Source organism: Sorex araneus, chromosome X, assembly GCF_027595985.1.
Source record: "Sorex araneus isolate mSorAra2 chromosome X, mSorAra2.pri, whole genome shotgun sequence".
NCBI classification, from domain to species: Eukaryota; Metazoa; Chordata; class Mammalia; order Eulipotyphla; family Soricidae; genus Sorex; species Sorex araneus.
Genome location: NC_073313.1, coordinates 17,900,286 through 17,927,277, shown reverse-complemented (window position 1 = coordinate 17,927,277; position 26,992 = coordinate 17,900,286). Strand labels below are relative to the sequence as shown.

Here is a 26,992-nt window from a genome sequence, read left to right as displayed (position 1 = left end):
GTAGTTTCTTCCTTTCCTCTCTTCAAACATTTATAGGATTTAGGGGTTTCTTTCCCCCCCTTTATTTCATTTCACAATGATGCCAGAGTCCGGCGGATGCCTATTATCTAGTGGCCGGTTAGCAACGGGCTGTTCAGCATCCTTGTAACTCCAGTTCTAAGCCTACAGTGCGGTGCGCGCTCACACACGAGGTGCTTCCTAAATGTTAGATTAGCACAGGTATCGCCTTTTAGATAAGTGTGGGAGTTCCATTGCTCCGAGAATTAATTTGACCCCGAATCATCTCACAGGTAGGCGAGCGTGATCTTCAACCTGTATCACATTGGCGGGGGGGGGGGGGGAACATCGCCGAGCCCTCCCCACCGCTCCCGCTGCTTCCATCACCAGCCCCTCCCTCCTTCCTGGGCTCGGGTCTCTCCTCTCTTCTCCCTGGGGTCTCGTCGGGTCCCAGCCCTGAGGTGGGAGCAGAAGGATCCCCCTCACTCAGATGCCCGGAGCCAGCCGGCCCCTCTCACCCGGCTGTGGGCGCCCCAGGCTCGGTCCATCCCGCGCCGCCCACAGCCACGCCCTCCCCGTGGGCAAGATCACCTGTCCCTCCTCTGCCGCCGCCTCCTCGGGTACCCTTTGCCCCCCCCCCCTTCTGCTCCCCCTCCTCCGCCACCTCCCCCAAGCCCTCCCCTTCCCCGCCTCCTCCCACCCCTCGGTGTATATAGTAAAGCCGGGCGCCCGCACGCAGACACACACTCGCCCGGACACCGGCGCACACACACGCTCACGCACGGCCGGCAGCGGCGGCAGCTCGGTGACAGCGGCGACGGCAGCTCCCCACCGCCGGGCACCCCCTTCAGGCGGCCGGCGGGCTAGGCCAGACCCGAGAGTTCCCGCACCCGCGACCACCCCGCGGCTTCCTGGAGGCGGCGGCCAGCGATTGCCAGGTAGCGGCCGCGGCGCCCCCGTGCGGGCCGGGGTCCCCCCAACGCGGACCTGCCGCCGGGACGCTGGGGGCGCGGCGGGGCCGGGGAGGGGCCTACTCCCGAGGGATGGGGGGTGTGGGGGGGGAGAGGACGGCGCCCCGGGCCGGGGCCCCGGCGGGGAGGGCCGGGCGGGGGCGGGGACGCGGGCCGCGGCCGCCACCCGCCGCGATGTCCCCGGGGCCCCGGGCCGGCCGGGGAGGCGGCGCCCGTCGCCGGGGCGGGGGCCGCCGAAGTGGATCTCGGGCCGCCCCCGGCGCTGGCACCGTGCACGGCGGAGTCGGCGCCCGGCCGGGCACCGCGCGCGGGGTTGCCCCGGCTTCTGCCGCGCCGTCCCCGCCCGGCACACCCGGCGCCTTCCAGGCCCTTCGGAAGATGGATTCTGTTGACGTATCCGGCGGCCCTGGCAAGCCGGGTGGAAAGTTGGCTTTTGCCAGATCGCGCCGGGCTCGTCTTTGTGACGCTCGGCCAGCCCCGCAGCCTCCCGGAGCCGGGTGAGTGCGCGTCGGCGCCCGGGCCCCCCCCCCACCCCGTTGCCCCGAGCCCGGTGGCGGGGGGCTGCACCGGCTCACCGCGCCGCGTCCCCGCGCCGTTGTGGCCGTGCGTTTGGGCCGCCGAGGGAGAGTTCCTGGAGTCGCCGCCCCGGCTGTTTTCGGGGGGTTGGGGTTGTGCTCTGTGCAGTTGGCTTGTTTGTCGTTTGAAAGCCCAAAGACTATTGTTCCGGAGAAGCTCCGCCTGGGTGGGGAAATGGCATCCCCCCCCACCCCCAGTTGCCGGCGAGGGGTAGAAATGTTGCCAAACAGCTGCTGCTTTGTGTTTCCCTATCAGAAGTCCCTGGAGTCGGTTTGGGGCACGACGGATGGATGGAGAGAGGGATGAGGCACGAAGCGACAAGGTGGCTCGGGAGCCGTGAATTGTCACCCACCCCATGCCTACCGTCAGCCGCCCCTTTTCTCCTGCCAAACTTTTAGGAATATGTCTTTTGTGGCTGGGGGGAGCGGAATGAACGCGGCCCCGGCTTCCAGGGGGGAAGCAACCCGCCTTTAACAAAGGTTGGAGAACTTAATCAATGAGAAAGGCAGGGGGAGGAGGTGGCGGCGCTGACACCATCTCGGGGCTGTGGCGGCTGCTGGCAGAGTCAGGTGGGGGAGAGGTGGGCAGGGCGGTTAGCGGTGCCTGGGTGACCGCGTTCTCGGAACCGTCGGGAGCCCTTACCTGGGCCCGCTGGAGCCACCCACCATCGTGCCCCCCTTTCTCGATCGGCCCCCAACTCGGCGAGGGGGGGCCTTGGCGGAGCGGCGTGCGGCAGTGCACGGGGCTGCCCCTCCTCATCTGGCGTTTTTAAGGATGTGTAAATATTTTGCCGAGGATAAGTGACATCAACAGAATGATATTCCGCAGAGCCCTGGCGTGCAGCGATGATAAATAGATACGGCCAAACAAAGTTTTGATAACCGCGGATTCACAGGGCTCGCTCGGTTTCATTTGGGTCTTTGTTTTTGTGGGTTTAGTATTATCGCTCATCCTCTGCTGTGATCCTTTTATTTAGCTGATTCTTGGAAGCCTCTCCTGAGAACAGAGGGGGAAAGCAGCCAGCAGGGAGAAAACAATTCTCCGCCTTGCATGCGCTTTCCCAGGGCATGGTTCCCACTGTTTGCTAGCTGTCTCTCTCCCCCTCCTTTTGACTCTTCCAAAAATGGTTTGTTGATTGACCAAGGGACTTCTGATAACTTTGCCAACGTGGTGTGCTGTGTCTTTGTTACAGTAAAGGGCTGGTGGTGAGGAAGGAGGACATTGGGGAGGCTGGAGGGGAACTGGGCATTATCCCGCCCCCCACCCCGTTCTGTCTGGAGGGTTTTCTCCTACAAGGGAGAAGATGGGGGGCTGTGCCACTTTCCAAAGCGACAGGGAGGGGGCTTGGAAGGCAAACAATCACACCCCTGGTGGCATCCCAATTTCTCTGTTCCTCAGAAGCCCAGAAAAGACTTCCACCCACCCCATAACCCACATCCTCTCCCTCCCCCCACCCCAACATATCCTGCTGGTGGGTACTTGCTCTCATGACTGATGCCCGCTAGAGGCATGCCCAAGACAGCTGGGCACAGGGAATTGACCAGACTGGAACTTCGGCTACTAGCTGCTTTGACACTAGCCCACGGGATCAGGGGGGCGGGGTCATTATGCAAAGAAGCTGCAGTTTATGCAAAGCCTCATCTCATCCTCTGGGATAACCAGCCTCTCTGGGGAATAAAAGAAAACCCGCTTTCCTGGCGACACCGGTGCGGGAGAACTCGCTTGCTAGGCAGTTGAGCAAGGACTGAGAACGAAATCAAAAGTCCCCAGACCCAGAGAAAAGTGCCACCACCAAGATAGGGCTTCTGAACTGCAAGGAAGAAACAAAAAAGGCTGGGAGGTGTGTGATGAGGTGTTGCTGGGGGTGCTACAACACCAGGAGACAGATATAGCTCTACCTGGTGACCCAGAAACAGTTTCAGGTTGGTCGCTGCTAGTCCTAGGATGAAAGGGTTGTCCACCATAGCAAGCTTCCCCCGACTACAGTTTAAAACCAGCAAATGTCTGGTCCTCTTTTCAGCCCTGTTTTTTGAGGAGGCTAGCAGAGGGGACTAGGAACGAAATGCATATTTGTTCTTAACGTCTGGCAGTTAGGATTTAAAGGAACATGTCTTTTACAGGGTACCTGCTCATGTGCAAGTAGATAACCACTGCGCCTAAAGATTCCCTACTATTTCAGATGAAAAGATTATGCCTTTGCATCTTGGAACCCCAACACGCAACTGTTGCTTAATAAATGAACTTGGGTCACCAAGTGATGTAGTGTAAGCCACTGTCTAGGAAGTAGGGACCTGGTTCATGTGAGAGAGGTCAAAACTCATATATGAGATCTCAATACACGGTGAGCTCATGATGAAGACAGGTGAAGTACTTAGCCAGAGGGGATACCAAAGGCTGGGGAGTTCTGACTCTTAACCACCTCAGATAAGCTCAAAATAAAGAAGGTGGGGTCTCGCTATGCAATGTGTGGTCCAAGCAAGCTCATCCGACAACTGGGCAGTAGCTTGTCAGCCCCTAGAAATTCCGGAGTCACTGGGACAGGATTTGAATCCATGGATGAGATCGTTCTGATTCAGCTGCCTCCCTGATCAGAACGAGGGCATTATCAGAGAATGAGCTCTTGAGGAGGGGGCAAGGTGGTTAATTGCAGTCTTTCTTGTACAAAAGCCTGCATGTGACTATGAATTAAGCTTGATTTGGGGATCAGTGTGTCATCCTATCTGTAGAGTTGGCAGCTCTTGTCTTTGGAGAATGCCTCTGATTACCACTCCTCCCTCCCACCTGACTGTCTGCCCAGAGAGATACCCATCAGCCCATTCTGGGGGCTCAAGGCAACTAGCTTGCTCCCCTTTGTGACTCACAATGTCTGATGAGCCTCTCCAGTCAGCTCCCCTCCTGGGTTCCGATGGCAGCTGGGGAGCAGTTGACTGGGGGTGGCCACATTTGGTTTGTACTTCTGGATCGCCCACGTGACCCTCCTCTCCGCAGCCCAGAACATGCAGGCAAACACACATGCATGCGCAGACGCAGGCACACGTAATTTGATCATGTTTCTGTATCTGCTTCACCAAATTAGATTGCAAACTCAGAATTGTTATTGAAAGAACATACGTGACTAGGGTGATCTTGAGTCCCAGCCCATGCCCTAAACAGATCCAAAGAGCTGAGATGGAGACAGTTCAACCAGCAATAAATTCCTTGAATTGTGCTATACTAGTCTCCGCATTGAGTGGCATGGGGGTAGTCCCTTCAGTGTTGGCATGGGCCCTGGGCCTTTCCTAAGAACCTCATTTCATCTCTACTCTTTGGAGCACCCAGTCCTTGCAGTTCTGCTATAATTCTCTGCTTCAATAACATCTGATCATCCTACCCTTTCCTGGCACCTCACTTCCCGCACGCAGCCTTGCATAGCATGGTCCAAAAAGCACTTTGTATGATGACAAAAATGTTCGTTCTCCACGCTGTGTCCCAGTGGACATTATCCCACTGGCTCTGGACCAATGGAAAGATGGCTGGTCCAATGAGTATATGCTAGAAGGATCTATGCCCCAGATGTGTAAGACTGTTCAAAAGCAGACTGCAAATGAGCTCATTAGTATCTCATCTTGATTACATGGGAGAACGTCATATTTTGAATATACGGGTTAAATAGAATATTAAAATTAATGTCACCTGTTTCTTTTCATTCTGTGCCTAACAGAAACTCGAAGGTTACGTGTTTGTTTCTGCTAGAAACCGCTGCTCTAGATTAACTAATTACCCATCTATGCTTTTAGCCTGGTAATACCCCCAAAAGTCAAGGACTCTGTCTCCATGGCAGATAGGATTCACTGGGACTGATTCAGCAGTGATAATCACCTGGCATCAGGAGATTGTTTTGCCGTAGCAAAGGTGACATTGCAGTGGTTCCTTATCAAGTCCATCCCTTAGCTCCTTTGCTCTGACAAATTGGGGTTGGAGTGGCCATTTGAGCTCCTGAAACTTGACGGAGAGGAGAGCAGAGGAGAGAGACAAGGGCAGGAGTGAGGGAGTGGGATAAAGGCAGGCTCAGCCTGAACAAAGCAGGTCCTTCCACCCCCTTGTTCACTGGTCTGTCTCCTTCCCAGCAGCTGATTTCCTTGTCACCTGCGCTGGAGACACTCTTCCTAGAGCACTGGGCTTAGAGAACAGTCCCAGTCAACACTCTAATACTGAGAGTGAGTTATCTTGGGCTGGGACCATCTTAAAGAGGAGAAAGGAGAAAGGAGGGGCATGTAGTCATTTCCTGAAAGCTGGGTGAAAACAAGAGCAAGGAAATACATATAATTTCTGGGTGAGAGACAGAAGACCTCTAAGGGCCCCTGTTTAACCTACTCACAATGTCGCAGACCGAGGGTCACTGATCAGGGAGACAGCTCAGGGCTGGGAGTGGGGGCAGGTATGGCATCTGGCACGGTGACCCTGTGGTCTTTCTGGGCCCTGCCCTGGAACCTTCTAAATAGATGTGGAAAGAGCTGCAGCCACGGACTCGGGGCTGTAGTGGTTTCTGGGTCCGGCAACAGTGACTTGGGTTCTTGAGGAGCGCTACCCTGCTAGGGGACCCTTGGCTGACCTCCTTGAGCTCCTCAAAAGGAGCTCGTTTCGCTTCCCAGGGCAAAAGCAGGCTGTTTACTGGAGCACAGGAAGAATCCGACATTCTGGCGAAAAAAATAATTCATTAACAGCCAGGGTATTACCAGCTTGCTGGCGAAACTCCTCCAGCTGCGCCAGGGCAACTGTTCTTTCTCAGCTGCAGCACCGGGCCTCGCTGGCAGCCAAAGCTGGCTGTACGGGGATGGTTTTTGTCATTGTCGTTATTTTTGCCTTTGTATGTCTTGAGCGCGTTTGCCTTCTAATTCAGAGAAAGGGAGAGAGGCCTGGAAGGGTCGACCTGGTCTAGCTGTCAGCCATTCTTTCCTTTGTGGTCGAAGCCTGGAAGCTCTTGGCTGACTTGAGGAAAAATACTTTTTTCCTACCCCAAGCCTGTCTCCAGGCTGGGTGCACTGCAAGGCCACACAGAATGGTCTAGAATTAAAGGCATTTTAGAGAATCCTGACACCTGCTCCTAAGAACCCCTGGAAACACTTGGCAGAAGGACTCCCCACCCCTCCATGCGTGAGCACATCCCACCAAGCAGAAAGTTCTGTCTTGGGGGTGCGGAATTCTTCACTTACTATTAATTGGCAGAGTGGGGCCAAGATATGTGATTCATCATTCCAGTTTCGAGGGCATTCGGAAAGCCAGGCAGGCAGAACCAAGAGAATGGGCCGCAAGTTTTGCTCACTAAGGAATGATTGAATCTACAGTAAATACAACGGAATGATTCAGGAAGCATTTTGTGCTCTGGAAAAATCTGCTTATAAAAAAAATGGGTTTTGTCTGTCTGTTTGTTTTTTAATGCCTCATGCTCAGAAGTGTGTCTCCAGCTAGCAAGAAAAGGGGACGAATGGCATTTCCTTGTTTTCTTTCTTGCTTCTTTTTTCAAGACCGTAATTTCAGGTTAAATAAGACACAGCCTATTGATCTTGGTTTCGTACAGAACATAACCAGATAATCATTTTACTTTATGACATATTAATTTCCGTCCATTTAGACAGATCAAGTATGTACTGAAGTCACATGGTGCCTTAGCCTCATAATGTGTCTTTCACGTTCCTAGAATCAGAGAGAACCTATTTTCTTTCTTTGTAAAGGAGCAAAGAGTCAACATGTATAAACCAGACAGAGACTTTGCAGACAGTAAGGTTCTCCTATTGTGAACTTCTGAAGAGAAAAGGAAAGGAGCTGGCTGTCTGGCACAGTCTAGACAGCACCTTCTGCACCCTGTTGTCAGAGCCACTTTAGCTGGGCCAATCATTCTGCGCCATAGACTGTCCTGAGCCCTGGAGGACGTGTAACAGCATCCTTGACCTCCACCCACTCCATGCGGTCACATGGTCCCCCCCCCCCAGTTGTGACCACTGGTGGCTGTCACTAGACTTAGTCAAATGTCCTCTCTGGGACAGTGTCCCCTAGTTGAGAGTCACTGGTCAAGACCAAGATTTAATACGTAATTTGCGGTTTGGGGGAAATTCAATTTGAAATAATAAAAGACACCATTTCCCCCCTCTGACTTGTAGATATATAAGATATATAATTCGTGGGGGGGATTAATTATCAGTTGGAAGTGGGTCATGTGCCTGATTTAATTCTATGGTTGGTAGAAGGGTCTAGAAGATTGTGTAAGCAGAAAGAATATTTTTCAAGGCAGGCAATTGAAGAAGTCATAGGTAATTGGGGGGCACATTGTAAGAACTAATGACGTCTCTGGTTTTCCATAAAGGGAACAGGTTCAGACCTCCCTAATTTCTTGTTCCCGTGCACCTGATCGCAGGCATGCCTTCAAAGCCACCCAGCGTCTTCCACCACCTCAGCCCCTCCTCACTGTCATTTCTCCTGTAGCATCTCTAGCCTGAGCCAATTAATTTAGCCCTTTAGTGTACTTGGGAGAGCTCTGCTTGGAACACTGTAATAGACTCATTTCACATCGTGGCAGCACCTTTATCCACCACTAATTTCTCTGTTCTCTAGTACTGTTGAGAGAGGAAGTCAAAGGTGGGTGGAGGGAGCAATTTTCAAAGTGATCAAACATTCAAATTCAGGTCAAGCCCTCCCAGCGTTCTCCACGCCCCCCCCTACACACACGCATGCACACACGCATGCACACACGCGCACATACACACACACACACAGTTCCTTCCAACAGTTTTGCTTGGCACCAAGAATATCTGCAAAGCAGCCTCAGATCTCTCAACCAAGGTGATGCCTGCCGCAGTCAACAGCCACAGATGAAACAGCTTCCTCATATATAAGCCCTCAGCCCTCTTATCCCTGAAGGTCCCTTTTAAGGCTAGAACGAAGGTTGCACATTCGCAAGGAAGGTGGCTCGAGCTGAGTCATGGAAATGTGATGGGCGTTGGGGGTAGAGAGAAGAATGAGTTAACACTGCCCAGTCAGTCTTGGGAGTGGGCGGGGAATTGGGAGTGAAGGGGTATAGGCAGGTGTTCACTGCAGACTCAGAGGGACACAATTGATTTTGCAGCCATCGGGGAGGCTGAGCTTTTCCAAAGAGCGCAGGAGTTGAGAATGGCATGGTGGGAGGGCTGCCGGGAGTGGAGGGATGCAGGGAGTGGATTCCTCTGTGGAGGCTAAGCCTCAAAGGACTGGCCCGGGCAGCTACAGTCCTGCATCACTAAGTCCAGGCCATATTGGAAGAGGAGTTTGCCTCTTGATGGTGCCTGTGAAGGAGGAGGCTGTGCTGGCAGATGTCTCGCACACGCGGGGTCCAAGCAGATGCAAACGGAGAGGCGGCACGTGACACTAGGCAATTCCACGTTGCCAGCCTTTGTGCAGGCCCAGGATTTTGGGTGGCAGATGCAATGCTGGGAGAGGAAACAGGATTATAAATCTGGGCTTTGGAAGCTTGTTCCGTGGTGCAAAGGCCACTGGGGCCACTGCTGTATGCTGAAGAAGCAAACAGACAGGTCCAAGTGGTATGTTGTTCCTCAAAATAATGGCAATGGAAATGGCTGTGAAAAACATTTAGACCCTTGTCATAAAAATGCAAACAGTCTTCCTGCTATAGGGAAAAGCTAAATAAACTCTATTGCAGCTGTATTAAGTAGAAACAGATTTGAAAATCGGTTGTTTTTTTCTTTTCCCCGAGACACTTATTTATAGCAGGTTGGGCAAAGGCTGCCACTATCTTTCGCGACTCCGGAAGAGTGTTTTCCAGATGGTCTTTGCTGGTTTTCTCCTTATTAAGCTTAGCTGAACACAGCCTCCCCAGGAAAGGTTCATGGGAATCAGTGTTCTCTTTTTTTTTTTCAGATGACAATAGTCATTGATTGGCCAGCAAATCAATGGGTGGGGATGGATTGAGCCCATGGCAATACATTTTCTCTTGCATCTAGCTGAACATTTTTTCAATGTTAAGAAAAGCTTAGAATTGGGGTGTGCATTCAGCTAGCTCCATCAAATCTCAAATCATTGGGGGCTACGTTTTCTATTAATTTATTTTTGGGATTCTGAAATAATGCCCTCCTCTCTGCTAAAACTCTGAAACTTTATCATTTCTTTTCCAACATCTAAACAACGCCCAGATACATTTCAGATTGAGCAATTAGCTCTGGCTACGGTTTCCTTTCATGAGAAAAAAAAACCCCACTCAACCCACCAGACTAAATATGAAATTATTGAATGTGAAAATATCAATATGAGGTCATTGATAGGTGGAGCTTTGTGACTTATCACTTTCATTTTATGAAGGCGTGGAAAGGCCAGGAAAATCTGATTCTGTCTTGCTTTTCTATGTTGGACACACTCATGCCAGAAGCCTCAAGCTTTGCTTTTGGATCTGGGTGGAGGAATTTGGGAACAGCAAGCCTGATTTCACAACCCAAATTGCACAGGCCTCATTTGAAATGTCCCATAAACCCATGGCCCCCATAGACCCAGATGCAGACCAGTGATTGCATGAGATGAAAGCGTGCGCTGTTCTCACTGACATAGAAGAGTGAAAATGGTAGTTTCTGTGGTAAAACTCAGCTGTACGCCTTTTGTAGAACGGTCCTTTATCTAAAGATGCCCCTTTTTACGTTTGGTGGTGGTCAAGTCTCTTATGAATGATCAAGCATTTACATAGCCTGGCATTTGTAGTTTGACATTTTTTGACAGTCAAAATTGCCCAACTCACATTTGATTTCCCCCTTTTTTTCTTTTTAAAGAGTGACACACGCAGAACATTAGAATGTCTGGAATCATCCTGGTGGCCTGTGTGGATCAGTAAGGGGAGCTTTTGACACGATTCCTAAACTGGAAAAAGCCGTTGGGAGCCTTTAGGAGCTGGGGCCACAGGCGCAGCACAATCCTCTGGCCTTCTGCGCCGGAGAGTCGGCTTGTCCGAAGTGCATCTGAAAAGAACTGCTTTTCGGGGATAATTTGAAGGTGGCCTCTGGGATAGTTATATCTGACTATGCAGCCTTAAAGCTGAAAGCCTTTGCCCTTTATGCCTGGCCCGCCCTGGTCCACCCTGCTGTCGATCAATAGGATGATCAACCCAGCAGCCCCCTCTCCTCAGCCCTGCCCACCTCTTCCATGAGCACTGGCTTCAGCTGGATGCCTCGGTGTCCTTACTTCACTGCCCAGATCCGATTCTTATCCCCCCAGTTGCTGTTCCCTCTGCCTGCATCAGCTCAGCAGCTCCCCATTAATTTGACTCTTATGCCCCAGATGAAGGCCTCTCCTGTGTTTCCAGCCCATTCTCTAGCTATGGCCTTCAGTAGGGAGGGCATCTTCAGGGTGTGCAATTGCTCTATAGTGGGTTTTGTGTGCTTTCAAAGGATCCCTTGGGCATCCTTCTAAATCAAAGGATACCAAACTTGTTTGGCCTATTTATTGCCCCCCCTTCAGAAAAAAAGATTCACCAGCCCCCTGCCCCCTGGAAATCTACTTTCTTTAAGCCAATAAGCAGGAGGCACTTCTCCAATGACACCTGAGGCTACTTCTGGGCTCCTGGAGCCTTCCAACACCACCCAGCACACATCCCCACCCCCCGGCGCAGTATTGTTCACGTTAGGAACCCCTGAGAACTCAAATGTAATGCACTATCCCAGGGATTGTGACAGGACTGGGTTTTGACCAAAGAAAACTTCCCACACAGCAAGGCTTGCTTGGCTTCCTGCATGGCTTTCACGCCTTTCTTCTGGATTAGAATGCCACCCTTTCTGACCTACCATCAAATGGGCTTTACTGTGGAATCGCACTGCTGGTTTGCCCTGATAAAACCTGAGCCTGTTACACAGCTCTGAAATTTGCAATTGAAACGCAGTGGAAAGAGTCCATCCTCGCCTGTACAGATTGTCCATTCCATTAGGAAACCTTTCCAATGGCTGCTCATAAAACCATAATAGCAACATTATTACCTACTATTTATCAAGCTCCTGCTGCAGACCAGGCAGTTGTATCAGGTGATTTACATATATTATTCTACTTGCAGCACCAGAGCTACCACATGAAGTAGGTAGATATTAGGACCTTCATTTCATAAAGGAGGTATCAGGGACTCAGAGAGGGCTAGTAATTGCCATGAAATCACACAGCTCTTAGGAAATAGAAATGAAATTCTAGGCACTGGTGCACCAGAGTTTTCTGCCATGTTGGAAGTGCTTTACTCTGTGCAATATATCCATTCAGTCAGTAGCCCTAAGTTCATTCATGGCTGTATAATTGCCATCACCCACCCCCAGAACCCTCTTCACTTCCCAGACGGAGTCTCCACATCCCTTAAACATTGCTCCCTACACTCTGTCTTGCGTGCCACCCTACTGTCTTTGCTTTGATTCTCTTCTTGCCCTCTTGTCCTGGGCTCTGTGCATTTTACCATTCTTGATTACTCTGACTTAGTTTTTTCTTTAATTCCACCCCTCAGTGGGAACTTGAATAGCCATCTCTCTATTTGTGATGCTTCAATGTGGAGTACCACTTGTAGTCAGTGGATGCAGAATAGGGCTTCACAGCTCTAGGACGTGCTTGCTTCAGTATGCCATTCATTCCCCCTCTGCTCTGGGCTCTTCTCCCAGCAACCAGTCCCCCCAAATGCTTTTTTCTCCACCTGTCCCCCCCCGCCCCTACTACAACCTAGCTCTTCCCTTTCTCAGATGCCTCTATACCAGGCCTAATTCTCAACCTTTAGCTCCTCTGCCTTCCAGTCTCCTGGGGAGAGTGGTTAAAATACAGATTCCTGGAACTTCCTTCCAAGATCAGGGCTGAGTGAAGCCCAATAAATGCACTTCTAGCAAGTGCTTGAGTGCTACTATGGCTACTAGAACCTTTAGTTGGACACTGTCTATCTGCATCTTAAAGTGGAGTGACCTGGGGTTAAGCTATTACCTTCTGATACAGAGATCGGGGTCCCTGAAGGTGATCAGCTGGGAGAGACAACTGACCAGCTGCGGATCTGAGAAGTGACCTGCTCGTGTCACCGGTAGCATGGGCCACTGCCCTAGTGATCAATCTGGAAAGCATTCACTCAAATATGGGGCTCCTTGGGACAGCAGGAGGATGAGACAAGATCAGAAGGGACTCCCTGACCCCCTGGTCATATGGTCGTGTAGGGCAAGTTGGAAAAGGAGTCCCAGGGTCCAATGTGCTGTTCTCGACAGTGAAACTAGCAGACAGACTAACTAGGACAGCAAAAATGTGAAGCAATGGAGGCAGTTCATGAAACTGCCACTTCACTGTCATCATATGTTGCCCTCATTAAGGTTTTTGTTCATTTTAGAGAGCAAAACCACGTGCCCTGGGGTAGGATTAGATGCCAGGGCACTGTCAGTTTGGCTACTTGACTTGCAACTTTGCTGAGGATGGTCTTGGGGAAAAACATTCCAGAACGGTCTTGGGCATTGGTGGCCCAAGTGTGGTCACAGAGGAACACTGGAAGCATAAATGTCAACCTGTTTGTAACCATGTTACCCTAACTTCAGTAAGCATTAGTGACAGGGGCCAGCAATGGGCAGAGATTTCTCAGGAATGGAGCTGTGAGGCTAGTTTTCTGATTGAGTATTTTGAAAATAGATAAGTAAAGTGGGTGAATTTCTCCAAAAGTCTTTGCAAACCCACCTTTTCTCCCACAGAACTTAGGCTTTTTCTCTCTGTTTTGTTTCTCCTTTTTGTTTATTGTTTTGAGAGCAGGAAGCACAAGTCATGCGTGTGCATGCATATGTGTGTGTCTGTGTGTGTGAGAGAGAGAAAGAGAGAGAGTGTGAGACTTGGTCTCAGCCCAACATTTATTGTCTGGAGTCAGGCAGTCCTTCCTACAGTTCATTTTCACTAGTCTCCTACCCTCCAGCTCTCCATGGCTCCTGGCAGTTGCTTTGTAGCGCTTAGATACTGATAGCATGTTTAATTAAAAAGTGCAAACACATTTTTCCCTCCTCCTCCCTGTGTGTTACCAAAAGCCAGTCTACAAAGGCATGAACTTAAGGCCTCATTTCTGTTGTTGCAGGGGGTTTTGTCCCCATTAATCGGTGGTGACTTGTCACATTCTTGTGCTCTGAGTGCCTCCATCTTCCTGCTTAGCTCCACAATCCACCCACAAGGGAACTCAGCCAGCCCCTGACCCTCCTCCAGCATATCAGCGGGGAACCCCCAGTCCTCTCATCTCTCTCTGTCACCACTTCTTTCTTTTACTTCTGGTGAGCCCTCCCCCCCAAGTGGTTCTCAGAAGGCCCAATGACCCCTCCTGGGGAATCTCACCTAATTGAGCTATCAGTTCAGTATCAGGCTCCGAGGATGTGGTGTTGTTCCAATCCTGGCGTCTACCTAGGATCACCCAGGCCCGGCCATTTTCATGGTGCTCCGGGCTACCAAGACCATACCCGACGTGCACTGGGGCTGCCAGAGCTGCTCAGGGAACTGTACACTGTACACTGTGCTAGGAATGGAAACAGGATCTGCCACCTTTCACCCCTGTACTCTCTCTCCAGCTCCTGTCACTGCCTCTTCATCTCCGTACCTGTGGAGTGCTTCTTCTCTTGATTCAAGCCTGCTGCTTGCCCCCTTCTCTGGAGTGGCCCATACCAAGAGCTCCCCTGTTTTTTTGACCACTTCTGTGTATCCAGGTGAAGAATTCCAAACCCAGGCTGAGCTGAAGCACTGGCCAGGAATTGAATATGCATGCTTCCACAGAAACCCTACAGAAAGGCTTTGCAGTGGTTCTTTTCACTTGCAGACAAGGAAACTGAGGAGGCAGAAAGGAAGTTCGTAGGCAATGAGCTGGCTAGACCCACAGCCTGATGAGTCTTATAAACCTTAGTAGAGAACTCCTATTTTATCTTGAGCAGTTTCAAGGAGGCTAACAAACATCATCTTTTTTTTTTTGCTTTTTGTGTCACACCCAGCAATGCACAGGTGTCACTCCTGGCTCATGCACTCAGGAATCACCCTTGGCGGTGCGCAGGGGACCATATGGGATGCTGGGATTTGAACCCGGGTCGGCCACGTGCAAGGCAAACGCCCTACCTGCTTTGCTATCACTCCAGCCCCCATCATCTGTTTTTTTTGAAACTTTTATATTGATTGAAGCCATGTGATTTCCAATACTGTAAATGATGGTTTTTAACAAACATAATTCCACACTTTCACACGCATCACCATTGTACCCACCTCTATCCCCCGTGGTCCCCAACAGCCCCTCCCTTTCAACCCTCCCACCCTGTCCTTACAAGCTCAGTTGTGTGGCTCAGTTTTCCTATTTTGTTGCTTTTGGCTCTTTGTTGTTACCTTTCTGTGGATCTTTAATCCCCTATATGAGAGAAGTTATTTTGTATCTATCCCTTTCCTTCTGACTGACTTCACTCAGCTGGTATCATCTAGTTCCACCCAAATTATGGCAAATCACATGATTTTTTCTTTCTTTAGAGCTGCATAGTATTCCATTTAGTACCACTTTTGGGGTGTTTTTTGCCATATCTGGCATTGCTCAGGGGGTTCTACAAGCTCTACCCTCAGTAATTACTCCTGCTGGTGCTCAGGGGACCATGTATTATGCTGGGGATCAAGCCCAGGTCAGCCCTGAGCCAGGCAGTGCTCTACTAGATGTACTCTCTTTCTGGCCCAATGGTATGCCAAAATTTATTGATCCTATTCTTTGTGTTTGCTTTTCCCAACTGGAGAATTATTGGGGACCAAAAGGTGGAACTGGGGAAGGTTAGAAGAAGGAAGGCTTGATAGGTTTTTGGCAGTCATCTTGAGTGAGCAAGGACCTTGAATAAAAGCAGAGTCATAGCCATGGAAATGAGGCCCCTGACTGGATTCTAGAACAATTTTAGGGCATCAGCTCTGTAGGAATTGGAACTTGGGAGACAGAACAACTTGAGACAACAGACAGAGCAACTGAATGCAACATTCTCGATTCTGTATTTTACGTTCCCCCATGATGGGTCAGGGTAGCCAGGAATAGAGAAAGATGGGGTTTCTGGGACTCAACCTTCTTTTTCTGCCAAGGATGTGGAAGCCTAGACCTATGTAAGTGGACAGAAAAATTTGTAATTAGCCAGTGGCATCTTCTAAAAACCAATTTGTGAGGGGAGTGGGATGGAAGCAATAAATGGGCCAGAAAATAGGACAGAACTAAAACTTGATAGGAAACGCCAGAAGCACCTCCAGCAGCAGAGCACACCTTATCCCTTGCAAGAACTCCAAATAGCTTAGGATTTGTGGGCAGTGGGTGAATAGTACTATTGGTTCAGCCTTGACCAGGTCTAGCTGGCGGGAAGCTTTCTTTAGTACACTGTCACTAGGGTGACCAGTTGTCCTGGTTTTGGGGTTCCACACCTGGTACTGCAAAAGATATAATTAAACTTAGGGCCTGGGTCAAGACAATACCGAAGTGATATGAGGCTTGGGTTAGAAATGCAAGAACGTACCCATGCTCTTCCAACAGCATCCCTGGGTCCCAGTGTAACACCTCTCTTAGAACAGGAGCCTGACAATGCCATTCTGCCTTCCTGGAAGTAACCTTGACAGGCCCAACAACACATTTCAGGCCAATCGCAGGTGAGGGAACAGGTATTTTGACACCGCCAGTATCTGGGACAAGCAAGCCCTTAACATGATGTGGGACTATTTTAACTGGGTCCTGGGAACTCAAACTCCTTTCTTTGCATTCCATGTTCCTTCATCCTTAAAATCCTAGTTAGTGTAGAATTTTTCCCTAAGCAGAAGCAAAATGCAGAATCATCCATAGCAGTAGACCATTCAGATTTTATTTGTGAAACCATCCTAGTCCTTCATTACTCACAACTCTTTTGAAACGAAGGGGCAATTCTTCCTTTTCAAAAGCATCTCTCCCCCAAACCCATCCAAAGTATTGCTCTTGCAAAATAAACCTCAGTTAATAAGCAGACATCATATAAATGGTAGTAGGGCAGATGAGTCCCCGGAATAGGACGCTAGTGAAATGGAGTTTTCCCTATGAAGGCCTAGCCTGGTTGGTGCATGCCTTCAGCTAGAGAAATGCAGAGAGAAATGGGGGGAGGGGATGAGGTAACACACTCACCTGACTCCAGTGACAGAGGAAAGTATCAAGAACCATTCTCTCAGGGGACAGCAGCAGCAGGAATAAGGAGACATTTGATGCAGGAAATAGAAGAGAAAGGGAGGAAACAGGAAAATGTGCACAAAATGAAGACTGAAGCTCGGGGCTGGAGAAATAGCACAGTGGGTAGGGCCTTTGCCTTGCATGCGGCTGACCCGGGTTCGATTCCCAGCATCCCATATGGTCTCCCAAGCACTGCCAGGGGGTAATTCCTGAATGCAGAGAGTAACCCCTGTGCATCGTCAGTGTGACCCAAAAAGCAAAAAAAAAGAAGAAGAAGACTGAAGACTGAAGCTAGCTCTGACTAGTTGACTCAGACAATAAAGGGTCAAGAAAGTCTTTCACCCCTTTTAGCTAGTACCCTACGGGATTCTTATGTAAAGGTCTATCTCACAGTGATTCAATTTTAAAATTAATTAATTATTAACTAATTAAAAATGTTAAATAAAGGCTTCCAAAGGGACTTCAGGTCCTTGGAGAGGACTCCCCGCCCCTGGCCTAGCATGAGTCTTCCTGTGAAAATGACCTGCTCATTTTTCTGTCTCCTACAGAATCACATTAGAGGGAGTGGATATTAGTTATAGCAAGATTGCCTTTCCCAAGTATGTACTTTCCCAAGCATAAAGGACATGGTGGGGGAAAGCGGAAATAAAAGTGTCAGCATTTGAACAGGGTTTTCTGTTTCACAAACACCTGAATAGGTTGCAACTTTTTAAAAGTGGCTATTATGGTTATTCTTCATAATGTTTTATTTTGAGGGTTCTCCTAAGTGATGTACGGGAGGTCCAGGGGTCACTCCCAGCTCTTCTTAGCTACCCAGGCAGGTGCTTGAATGAGAGAGCCAAGATGGCTGGGTACCACCAGGGCCACACCCAAGAATGGGTAATGTTTGACTTTTTTTAACCAGCTGTGTGGCTGGAAAAAGTCCTAGAAAGCATGGATTTTTGTTGGTTTTGGATCACACCCAGTGGTGCTCAGGAGTTACTCCTGGCTCTATACTCAGAAATAACTCCTGGCAGGTTCGGAGGACCCTATGGGATGATGGGGATTGAACCCGTATTGGCTGCATGCAAGGCAAATGCCTTACCTGCTGTACTAGCTCTCCAATCATGGGAGAAGAGAACTTTTTGTAATGGATTCTACTCTCAAAGCTATTCTTAGTGGGGCTCGAGTGATAGTACAGAGGGGACGGCACTTGCCTTGCATGCAGGTAATCCTGTTTTGATCTCTGGCATCCCATATGGTCCTCTGAGCACCACCAGGAGTATATTCCCTAGTGCAGAGCCAAGAGTGAGCCCTGAGCACTGCCGATGTGAGCCCTTACTCCACCATTATCCCCAACACACACAAATGCTGCTCTGAGCAGCATTTCTAACAGAAAAATTGTGAGGTTGGGTATGGGCAGGTTCAGGGTTGGACAGGTTGTTCTCTGCTTCCCAGAGAGATGCCCAGGTTACAAGTTATAAGCAGCCTTCTCTGGGTGCCACCTCTGCCCAAAGCAGCCACCAAGCGTGTCTTATCTGCCTCATTAAACCTCTGTCAGATCTTGCAAAGACACATGTGCAGAAGCACTCCTAGGGACAGACAACAAAATGGCCAAGTCCCTTCAACATATTGGCTTTCTGGAAAGGAAGTCCAGTCAGAGCCCCTGAAACAGCAGATCCAATGAGCTTGTTTCTCAGCAGCTTCCAAATGAGAGTGTGATTGATTGATTTTGCTTCCTCCTTGCTTTCCTCTTCTGGATGTGCTTTCTTCCTACTTTTCTTTTTGCTGCAGGAGGCAAACAGTATGGATGCAGGAATAAAGCTATGGAACATACATCGTATTGTGTCTGGAGCGGCATCAGAAAAGGACTTATTTGTTCTCCAGGGCTATGCAGCGCCGGGTGATTGAATGCTCGCCAAGCTGTCAGTTTTATGAAACAAATTCCCTAACCCCCTTGGCCCAGAGCTTTGCTTAGCCTGAAATGGAAAAGAAATAACTTTTAATAGAAAACTCATTGCTAAAATCTAAGATAAGATTTTGGAGTTACTTCTCTCCTAAGAATAAAATGAAATATTGAAGGAAGCATTTCAGATGGCAGGGGGGACCTTCTAGGGAACCTGATTTCTCAGCTCTTGGTTAACAAACTACGTTAATAAAAATATTTAGACCTTCATGATGCATAATGCATTTTAATTCCTAGTGAGCTGGCCTGTTTGTATACACAGATGTTTCCTCTGGTCCGTCTATCTTTGCTTCTACGTTTTCTGAAACAATATTTCTAGCAGGAAATAGAATCTTAAGAACCTAAGCCCCTTTGCAGACTCTGTTGGTTTGAGGGCAGGATATATTCATTTCTAGATTAGATACTGGGGGAAGGAGGGTATTTTATTTATTCAAATCCATGAAAAATTTTTAATTAAAATAAAAGGATGACGCAATGAGTCTCTTATATCAAGACATCGTTAGATGATCTTCCTGGGCTGCTAAATTGGGTCTGGCTGAGTCATCCAGGCATATGCATTGCTGAAAGGGCTCGATGACTTCCCAGTCTCCAGTCTTACTGTCAAAGCTAGTGAGTAATGCCTACCCTTTCTTCCTATGAACCTTACGTTTGCTCCGCTGCAGTTACAGATGTTCCAAAGCATTATTCTAGAGGTTTCCTATTCAGCACTGGGAATATTGTAACTATCCAGCTCCCAGTCCCAATTTTCTGCCACTCTTCGGAGCGCATGGAAATCAATTGAAAGTGAAAATCCATAGGCCAGTGGGCTAAGGGAGGAAATGAGGTTTTACACATCAGCACTTAAAAAAAGGAGAGAGAGAGAGAGAGATGAACCTGTCTTAATTGAAAAATGGCACAATGCCCTAATGAAAAATTAAGCTCCAGGACTCCATCCCTAATATCTGAGTGATGAGTGTATATTTCCTCCCATGGCTACCCTTGTGAGCGAGCTCTGAGATAATCAGGCAGTGTGTTGAAATAAGATATCATTCGGCATCACTATAGGAACGAGGCATCGCCCTGCCAGGCCCCATGCCAGGAGAGGAAGGTTCTGGTTCTCTGGGATTTTAGTTCTTTTTGCTAACATTTTAATAAATTTCATTTCTCTCTGGTTGGAAAAGTCTTAAATACTTAGTCTAGAAACTGCAAATGTGAAAGGACAATGAGGAGAGAACAAATAAATATTGTGTGTAATTCCGCCACCCAGAGATGGTTCTATGGTATGGTTTTGTTTGTTTTCATTTTGGGGCCACACCCAGCTGTGCTCAGGGCTTACTCCTGGCTCTGTGCTCAGGGACCACTCCTAGCAGGCCTCAGGAGTATTATATAGCATTCCCAGTATCAAACTCGGGTTGGCTATATGCAAGGCAAGCACCCCACCTGCCATATATCACTCCAGCCCCCAGAGATGGTTCTCATCAGTGTCTGGGGTTGGTGTTTTTAGGACATTTTTTAGTCTTTATCAATGCCCTTTATCATCTGCAGGAGTTCAAAAAGTCTAACCCAAGATTCAAAGTCTCCTTTTGCTTAAATTGATTGTTCTTTCAGAGCTTCTGTTTATATAGTTGTCTCTAATTATCAACATCAAGAATGAAAAGGTATCTGCTTTATTACCTCTCATGGATGACCAGAAATTGGCACGTGTACTCCACCTCTTCCCTTGAATCCCCTCCCTTCAGTCTCCCAATCACATCCTCAGTGCCTGAAACCGGGCCTGGCATGTAGCCATTCCTTGATAAACGTTATGGAGTCAGTGAATGGTCACCAAGCATTCACCAAGCATTGCATCCAGGAGGTGAGCACGGATTCCTAATTCCACCTGCCATTGCTGCTCCTCTTGAGCAGTCCAGTGAAGCAATAGTCCCACCCAGTAGGTTGGGTCTGCTTTCTGCATGTGCCATCTGGTGAGGCACCACAGCAGAGCAATGAAAGCTGCTGGTCTTTGTAATCCAACACACACAACCCACACACACCCCACCTCCGCAGATTATAGTGCAAGGTGGCAAGGGTCTTGATATTTCTGGGTCTCAGGGATCCCATCTGGAAAATGGACAGTGGTGAAAGTTCCCTGGCAAAATGGATGACAAGTACGCACCAGGCACAGTGCACAGGAGGGAATCCCTGTTCTGTCTCTACTGGTATTTGTTCCCTCTTCTCTTCCTAAGGACAGCAGAAATAAAGAGCCCCAGGGGGGCCAGAACATTGCCTTTCTCTACACCCTTGCAGTTGATTCATCTAATGAGTATAGGAGACTTTCTAATGAGTTATGTTTTGCTGCCATGCCAAGTCGGTCAGAGAGATGGCAAAGAACCAAGTCGCCTTTCTAATAATCTCTGCTTCCACTGCCACGTGCATGATTCCCCAATAGCACACATTTTCTCGTGCTGTGGTTGTGTCTGCTTCCAACTGACCCCTTGACTAGATAGCGCATGGGCCTTCCATTTTTAGTATTCTAAGCCTGAGGCCCACAGAGCTATAACTGAGGAATCACTCAATACAGATTTGCTGAATGAATGAATGAATGAATGAATGAATGAATGAATGAGTGGATGAATGAATAGTATTCTGTTATAGTATAGTATAGTATAGTATAGTATAGTATAGTATAGTATAGTATAGTATAGTATATCTAGTAATAGTATTGTGCACATCTTACCCTAGCATGTGTGGATTTTCTGCAAAGTCTAGGTTGATAAAAAGCAAACCAAACCATACGGTTAAGTGTCTAGTCCTTGGAATCTATAATGGAAGCCTCTGACAGACAGACAGATGCACTAGGACTGTATCCCCAAGTGCCAGCTGCTTAAGAGGAAAAATTTTATTTCATCTTTGTTCCAATGATTAAGTCCAAAGGCTTGTAAGGGGGGCGGTGGTGATGTGCGCACAGCAAAGCTCCTGTCTGCAGCTCCTAGTTTGAGTTATATGTGTGTTGGCATCTCTTTCACACAGAATCTGATGAGTTGGCATTTATTCTTGACAGCATCTCAAATCTTGTGAAAGTCAGAGCTGGGGGCTGGTGATGTTCTTTAGTAATATCTCAGATGGTGGCAGGACAACCTTGATAGTAAAAGAGGGTGGGGGTGGCTTACAAAGATATCTTCTTAAAGTTCTTCCAGAAAACTGAAAGTTAAGCAGAGATGAACTTTTGAGCTTTACAGCATCAAACCTTCCTTGAGAACTGACTCTTTGCAGACTGAATACAAACACACACCGACACATTCCCACTGAGGTGTGGTTTCCTTCTCTTAATTTCCAGTGGCAGCAGTTAGTTGTTGGTCTCCCAAACCTCTTTTCTTCTCGTCCCAGACACCCAGCTGGACTACATTACCCAAGTCTCCCTTGAACTTTTTATGTGTGTCCATGTGACTGAGTCCTGACCCATCGGGTGTAAATAGAAATGATGTGGGTACCTCTGGTTCAATCATGAAAGATTTCCAGGTTCTTTTCATTGATGATGGCTGGCTGTATGGAGCAAAGTCCCAAAGGATCCTTGGAAGGTGGTAGAGCCTCCTCTTCCTGGAGAGTACTGTTACCCAGAATCCCTGTCATAGAAAATTATGTAACCAAGAAATATGCTTCATGAACGAGCTATACCAGTGTGTAGTCATTGATTAGGTAGCCTCTCGTACCTTAACCAAGTCATACTCTTCAGTTATTTTCAGAACAAAATATCTGACAGTTTCTGAACCTCTTTCTTTCATATGGTAGGTAGTGTTTATATTAATAACAATTCCTTCCTCAGCCCTCCAAAGTTGCCCTGATTTGACACGAATAGGTACAATTCCATGTGACACTGCAGTGAATATTTGTCTGTGGTATGGCCCCTAGGGTTGGCTCAGAGAGTCTCATTGAGCGTGCTCTCAGAAAGGCTTGTTGACGATAATGAAAAGAGGCAAATGCCCAAGGCTCACAACTGAAATATGCTGAACTCACTGTTATAGCCAGGTTGGCCTAGCTGCAGTGCCCAGCTGCCTTTGAAGAGCTGTAATCCAAGTGTTTAAGAGGAATGGGTCGGCAGCCAATGAGGAGCCCTTTTTACCTTTCATCTTGCGTTGTTGATTGAAAAAAGGTGACATATTTAAAAACTGAAAACATTATAGACATCAAAAGAGAAAGACAGAGGGAAAGAAATAGTCCTCTATCAGGCCATAGAGCCAGTGCAAGGAGTAAGGCACTTCCCTTGCTTGTTGCTAATCCCAGTTCAATCCCTGACACTGCCTCTGATTCTGCTCAGCATAACCAGGTGTGATTCCTAAGCACAAATCCAGAAGTAATATATGAGCACTGTTTGGGTGTGTCACCCCATCACCAATAACAACATAATAATAAAAAAATAAAGAAAAAAGAAAGAAGGTTCCTTCTTTCTCTGATAAGATGATAGAGGCTATCATCAGAGAGAAGAGGTACAAGACTGGTTCTTGTCTTCTAAGTTATAAACACACACATACACACACACTCAATAAAAGCTAGTTTGCTATCTAGAAAGTGTATTTTCTCTCCCATCACATGATCATTGACTTATTTTCTTCTTAAACAGTCTCCTTGGACATGATTTCCATGTCAGGACTTACTGATTGGAAGTAGTAGTCTATGTATGTAATCGGCTATGCAAATTTCAGCTGGGTAATATAATTTTCAGAACAGTCTATGACAATGAACATGGACCATTCCCACTGGCTTATCATTTAAGTTGCTTGCAGTTTTCAGAATATGAAAGAGCTGGGATGAGTGGGCATCTCTCTTTGAGTAGATTCTGAAGTAAAGTGTGAGTACCCGCAATCCCTACTGCTTTAGAAGTTCTCAATGGTCAACCAATATTGAAACAGACTTAGGAGCTTGAGTTCTTCAAGTGAAGGTAACAGAGTCAAGGAGGAAAGGGATTCTCCACTTGCAGACAGTGGTGACGATGTGCCCAGCCTGTGACGGAGCTGGACAGTGAGGAGGCCCTGGCCTCTCTACTGTAGCAGGAGGCCCCTTGGGCCACTTTCTCTACAGGCCAATGCTGGTGATGTTGGCATTATCTTGGAAGCTGCACTGCTCTGGGTGCCCAGACTCATTCCTGCATTAAGAAGTGGCACCAGTCGGGCCCGTGCTCGGCTCCGGCCGGCCGGGTTTTCGGCCCGGGCGCCCATGCCCCTGCAGAGCCGGTGGATGTGGAACAAGCGGGAACCAGAGACAGCTTTAGGAATTGGGGTTCCAGCAAGTGCCTGCACCCATGTATGGAGACTGTGAATTAAGCCTTTGCCCCACGCCGGCTAACGGAGGAAAGAACCTTCCTTCTTGGTCTCTCTCCCCTCCGGGAGAAGGCGTGGTGTCCGACATTTTGTGGGTCCGTTGAGAAGGTACGAACTTGGTGGCGCGGAAAAAAAAAAAAAAAAAAATGTGTGCTTTGAACTTGAAACAGCCGCAGGATACAGAGCCAGCCCTAGTCGGGCCCGTGCTCGGCTCCGGCCGGCCGGGTTTTCGGCCCGGGCGCCCATGCCCCTGCAGAGCCGGTGGATGTGGAACAAGCGGGAACCAGAGACAGCTTTAGGAATTGGGGTTCCAGCAAGTGCCTGCACCCATGTATGGAGACTGTGAATTAAGCCTTTGCCCCACGCCGGCTAACGGAGGAAAGAACCTTCCTTCTTGGTCTCTCTCCCCTCCGGGAGAAGGCGTGGTGTCCGACATTTTGTGGGTCCGTTGAGAAGGTACGAACTTGGTGGCGCGGAAAAAAAAAAAAAAAAAAATGTGTGCTTTGAACTTGAAACAGCCGCAGGATACAGAGCCAGCCCTAGTCGGGCCCGTGCTCGGCTCCGGCCGGCCGGGTTTTCGGCCCGGGCGCCCATGCCCCTGCAGAGCCGGTGGATGTGGAACAAGCGGGAACCAGAGACAGCTTTAGGAATTGGGGTTCCAGCAAGTGCCTGCACCCATGTATGGAGACTGTGAATTAAGCCTTTGCCCCACGCCGGCTAACGGAGGAAAGAACCTTCCTTCTTGGTCTCTCTCCCCTCCGGGAGAAGGCGTGGTGTCCGACATTTTGTGGGTCCGTTGAGAAGGTACGAACTTGGTGGCGCGGAAAAAAAAAAAAAAAAAAATGTGTGCTTTGAACTTGAAACAGCCGCAGGATACAGAGCCAGCCCTAGTCGGGCCCGTGCTCGGCTCCGGCCGGCCGGGTTTTCGGCCCGGGCGCCCATGCCCCTGCAGAGCCGGTGGATGTGGAACAAGCGGGAACCAGAGACAGCTTTAGGAATTGGGGTTCCAGCAAGTGCCTGCACCCATGTATGGAGACTGTGAATTAAGCCTTTGCCCCACGCCGGCTAACGGAGGAAAGAACCTTCCTTCTTGGTCTCTCTCCCCTCCGGGAGAAGGCGTGGTGTCCGACATTTTGTGGGTCCGTTGAGAAGGTACGAACTTGGTGGCGCGGAAAAAAAAAAAAAAAAAATGTGTGCTTTGAACTTGAAACAGCCGCAGGATACAGAGCCAGCCCTAGTCGGGCCCGTGCTCGGCTCCGGCCGGCCGGGTTTTCGGCCCGGGCGCCCATGCCCCTGCAGAGCCGGTGGATGTGGAACAAGCGGGAACCAGAGACAGCTTTAGGAATTGGTTTCTGGCAGAATTTTCCCAGGACTTTATACAGAAATCCAAAACCGCGCGGACGCTGCCGCGTCCGCGCGACTTAACATTTATAATTGTCATCAATGTGAAAGGGTTCCATTTGAACAGGTCAGACTTGGGGGGGAAACTCCAAATAATAACAGTAAGTTTTTGTTGAAATATTGAAGGTTCTTAATGTAACAGCCACCTCTGGACTATGAGCTAAGCAAAAGCCCCACGCTGGCCAACGTGGCGTGGAGTACACCATATTATGAGGCGCAGGAAAGGGGATGAGGGGGAAAAATTAAAAAAAAAAAAATGGAAAAGGAAAAAGAGAAAAAAAAAGAGAGAGAGAGAGAGTTATGTCAACTATAGTGAGTTTTGTGTTGAATTATGGAATGGAATCAAGGTAAAGAAAAAATGAAGTGAAATGCATTAGTTATACAGTAGGGGGTAGGGGGAGGGGGCGGGGGGTAAACTGGGGTTTCTGGTGGTGGAATTTGGGCACTGGTGAAGGGATGGGTGTTTGAATATTGTATAACTGACATATAAACTTGAGAACTTTGTAACTTTTCACATGGTGATTTAATAAAAATTAAAAAAATAAAAAAAAAAAAAAAAAAAAAAAAAAAAAAGAAGTGGCACCAGGCTTCCTTCCAGAGGAGGGGACAGCGCCACGATCACTATGCTCGCGCTGGAGCTGAAGCTGAAGTTTGCAGGCCACCCTCCCCCCCACATAAACCTGATGAGCTTGGACAGCTTTAGGGGGTGAGCAGGTGGCTTTAGGCAGATGTCTTTCTGTGTGGACACATCTGTGGGAGCTCGGAGACAGCCATGTCCATGAGGGATGTTCCTGGAATGATGGTGATGATGATAATGATGATGACAGTGTCTGTGCTTGGCAGCGGCAGGCGGCAGATGATTACCCAGTGCTGGAGCATGAGGAGCTGAACCTTTGAGGCTTGCCTCCCTTCTTTGTGTGTGGCATTTTATGTGGCACGAGCGTCTTTGGGGTTGGGTGAAACTAGACGATGTGCTGTGCTTGTGTCTGCGTGCTGCGTGGGGTGTCAAGGGGCGCTGATTAAATACTCAAGAGGCATTCCTGTGAACTATCTCACTGCTCGCTTTCCAGTTTTCCTCCTGTCTTCCCTGTTTCCTGTGCAGAAAGGCCAGTCTCACCCCCCAGAAAACTCTTTTCACCCCCAGAAATCCCTTTTGACCATTCCTTCTAGGGAAGTGCTGACTTTTCCCTCTGAGCATGGCAGTATCTGGCCCAGGGAGAGCTGGGGACCAGCATTGTCTCTCCAATTCTGTTTTTCCATATAGTCGATCTGATCTCTGTGTAGTGCATTTGGCACATATCTTTTTATTTTGGTTTTGGGCCACGCCCATTCATGCTCAGGACTTATTGCTGGCTCTGTGCTCAGGGATCATTCCTGGTGGAACTCAGGGAACTATATGGGGTACCAGTGATCAAACCCAGGTTGGCTGGGTTTAATCACCTACCCACTGTACTGTCTATTGCTCCGCCCTCCCTACCCCATCCACACAGATCTTAAATAAGGGTGGATGCCTCCCCATGTATACATGCATGCCACCACTCCCAGATCAGAATAAAATCCTTTCCCCAGCACCCCCAGAATATTCCCTGGGTCCTTTCCAAGTATCCCTGGGTCCTTTCCAAGTATCCCTTCCAAACAACCATGATTCTAACTTCAGACTCCATAGGTTTCG

The 26,992-nt window shown here is 48.8% G+C and overlaps 1 protein-coding gene across 2 annotated transcripts in view; it reads left to right on the top strand.

The window, feature by feature from the left end:
* The first annotated feature begins 707 nt into the window (after positions 1-707).
* RAI2 (retinoic acid induced 2) overlaps positions 708-26,992 on the top strand; it is a 62,193-nt gene continuing 35,908 nt past the window's right edge. The window contains exon 1 of one of the 2 annotated variants that reach the window (XM_055120920.1): positions 708-935. The gene's annotated coding sequence lies outside the window, so the exon portion shown is untranslated. Of the gene's footprint in view, positions 936-1,233; positions 1,466-26,992 lie in introns of those variants that run through there. The other variant, XM_055120919.1, reaches the window with a different exon arrangement.